The following is a 3,890-nucleotide window of genomic DNA, read 5'->3' on the forward strand; positions in this document are numbered from 1 at the left end:
TATTTATCAGTCATTGACATCGTCAGACATTTTCTTCTTCGTTGACGTTGTTGTCCAATTTCGTGAAATGCGTCATCATTGTATCCTTGATACATCAGTCACTCTATACAAACGTATAAATGTATATTATTTGATAGGAAGACATTTTTGTGACGTAGGACGGGTAGAACGAGAAAGAATTTCCATTGTGTTGAATGTTGCATTGTTTAACAAAATTAAATTGTATTTTGTTAGTAGAATAAATATTTTTACTTAAATTCAATTCTAAAGAGGTAAAATTCAAAGAATTCCCGGAACCAAAAAAAATATTACTCTACATAGAATTAAATTAACATCTTGTATGCATGTACATTCAAAAATTATGGGGTTTTTGTATTGGTCAATATATTTTTCCAAAAATTAATCAACATTTTCCTATTAACTTAGATATTTTATTGTAAATCCTTATTAATGATTTACATATTAAAAATGGATTTTTTTTTGAAAAAGTATTGAAACTACTCTTGTTCCTGTTGAAATACTGAAAATATATGCAATTATTTAACAAAAGGCATGATAAAATACAATGAAATTGATTTGTTTTGATGAATAATTTTATAATTGAATAAATGAGAATTGATTTGTCATTTTATTTTTTGATAAATATATTTTTAAATTGTTATTAGAATGTCCCCTCTTGGTTGATTTTTTTTTTCCTGTTTGAAGGCAAAAAATACCAATTTTGGAATATTATTTACCAGGGCTGTTATTAGGATTTTTCTTTTGGGAATGGTGTGTTGGTTTTTTATGACACTTTTTAAAGCCATACTTTAAAAATGTATCTCAAGGAGTGGAATCTTTTTTTAGATGAGGAGATTTTTGTATGTGAATGCACTTACAGTTTCTTTAATAAAAATGGGATGGAAAAACTAGACAACATAATCTAACATCATAACTCTGGCAGGTTATTTGGACTTCGAAACATATCCTAATTCTGGTGGAGCAGCCTTGGCCAAGGTGTATAGGTACCTGTCTGTAGGATAATTAAAGACCTTACCAACGACAAGCATCTTCTCAGCACTAAACTATGATCCTTGGTGGTTTTTGATTTTTGAGAAAGTTTAAAATCATCTGGCTTGTTTCTGTTGTTTTAAGGTAGTCAATATTTAGATTTGGAACTTCCCAAGGATTTGAATCCCAAATCTTTCTTTATCAAGTCTCTCATAGTATTCTTAGCCATGTGATTGTATCTTGCAAGCTTCCTTATGGTAGTTGAAGGATGATATTGAATAATAAAGCATATCTCCTTGATCTTGGGCTGGTATGGACTGTGCAGGGTTTTCCAGTGATCCTGCCTGTTTTAAAGGTTCCAGTAGCTTCAAATTTCTTTTAAAATTTTGTTGACTGTGTTCACATGAACTCCAAAGATCTTGACTATGTCAATAAATAGGTCTCCAGGACAAATCCGCACGTATATTTTTGAACGTAGTTCGAACATCCTCGATGACAGAAACACAGAACACTTCTTAATTATTTATAAATAACACGTAACTGTAATATTTATGTCACGAAAACTTGTTGAAAATTACATAACATTGGAATCAATCATATAGGAGTAAAAGGCTTTTGAATTCACTCATAAGCCATTATGTCGCATACGATACATAAATACAATAATTCTACATTCTACAGGGTGAGCCCAAAACCTGTAGTAGCATGACTAAGTTACAAAAAACCCTGATTTTTAAGGAATCAGGAAAAGACAATTCAGTACCAATTAGTGGTATCTTTAAATACTATGTTTAGTTATGGTTTTTTTTTTTTTTTTTGCAAAATATCCTCAAAAACAGTCTTGACACGCTGGCAACCATCTCTTGACGATGAAGATTGTGGCCTTGCCATACTTCTACGTAGTTATGATGGCAGCCTGTAGCAAACCTGTATGAGAGATACGACAGAAACTCTTCTCCAAATTCCAGGGAGTTGAGTCGGGACTGGAGGTGGGCCACATGGAGGCATGCCAGAAGTTAGCCATCCTTTTGCTGCAGAAGTTTTGGTTTTGTTTGGTTATATAGGGCTGTAATAGACGCCTGCGAACAGATTGGCAGCTTGGAGCAAATCCAAATTTCGATGAGAGGTACGGTAAACATTTTTCTCCAAGGCACCCTCATCTGCAATGTCCAAGGGTTTGAGGTTAGGGCTGGAAGAGGAGCTCATGGAGGCAGGTAGGAAGTCAGTAATGTTGTTGATGCAGATATTTGGTTTTCCTTGGTTGTATGAGGCTGTAATGGACTTCTTGATGCCGAAGGCACTCCGGATGAAGATGTCCACGTTCTCTGCAGCCTTCTTGGCAAGGCCACTGGTACAGAGGAGATTGAACTCGCGTTTTTGTTATTGATTTGACGTTTATAGACTACGAGACACAAATAAAACATAAACTTTTTTTTTTCAGCTGTCATTTTGTTACATAAAGAAACCTAGTAGTTAAAAATAAAGCAGAAAAAATCGTAATTAAAGGCTATTGAAAGTTTTGACTCCCCGCTCTGTACATTTGATTCATAATATAGTATATAAATACACAGGCCAGAGTGAACCGTTATTATTTAAGCTTTACTGCACAACAGTTTTTCTATTTTCTCAATAGCTTAAAGTTGACACCCATGACTGCCCAATTTCGTTTCCAATCACTGAACAAGAAAGAAGTGTGTCGTATGGTAGACTAAAAATGTATAGCCTGCGTTATGCATATATAATACTCTTACTACAAAAAGGCCATTTATACTACCAAGCCTACCCGATTGATTCATATTACAATAACTTGGTAGTTAAATACCTACTAAAGCTCGGTTGCACCAACTCGACTAACACTTAAGTTGGCTTAAATGCAGTGATGATAAAAGTTCGTAGTTTAAATTAAGTAAGTGCGACTGAGTCTATTAGTCTGTTTTATGCCATTTTCAAAAGCTTATGAGAAAAATAAATTGGCAAAATAAATCCTTCAAAAAATAACGGTATTTCTTGTTGGAAAGTGTTTTTTTTATTTAATATCAATATTCATTTTCTGCAAAATAGAGTGAAAAATCCCAATCTAAATTTTTATTTATTGGATTACAGATAAAAATCTAAAATTGAAGTTGTTATAAACATGATAATGAGTGTCTCTAGAGGTCAACCCCAAGGTCAAATGCTATAATATCAAAGGTAATTTCTCAAAAATATATCTTAATGAAAAAATGTAGGTTTGCTAAATAGAAAAATTGCTACACATTTTTACTTTCAATAGATACAGCAGTAGTTTAGATTGATTCTCAAGGTCAGGAGACAGGGACGTTTAAAATTTCAAGTGCATTGATATTTTGATCAAAAAAATGCAAAAAAAAAAGCATTCTATAGTTTTGAGAAATGATCAACCGATTGTAAGTATTTTATACAAATTTGACGGTTTGATGGTAAGAAGTAAACCCGTAGCTTAATATCACTAATATAAACAACAAAGAAAGAATAGGGGTTAAAACATTCCATCGATGGTAGTCGGAAATACTTTTCCTTGGAGTTGTCAGAATAAATTAAGCAGTATTTATTTTTAATTTTAAAGTTTAAAAATAAATTAGATATAAAATATTTATCCTTCATCTAAATAAAAAAAAATGAATACATATATATTTTGCAAGTCTAACAAGCTTATTTTTGCGTCTGTAATTTTATTATTCTTATTATTTTGAGTGGGATATGCTGAACCATAATAATATTGAAATTTGATAGATGAGGCAAATATTTTTTTAAAGGTTAACCATGATGAGCTTTTTTTTTGAGTGTGTAAGAAAAGAAGACGTTCCCCCTCTCTCTCTCTCTCTCATGAGTTAGTTATGCACCCATGAACATAATCTTAAAAGTAAAATACTGAATCTTAC

This window comes from Lepeophtheirus salmonis, chromosome 7 (assembly GCF_016086655.4).
Source record: "Lepeophtheirus salmonis chromosome 7, UVic_Lsal_1.4, whole genome shotgun sequence".
Classification (NCBI taxonomy): Eukaryota; Metazoa; Arthropoda; class Copepoda; order Siphonostomatoida; family Caligidae; genus Lepeophtheirus; species Lepeophtheirus salmonis.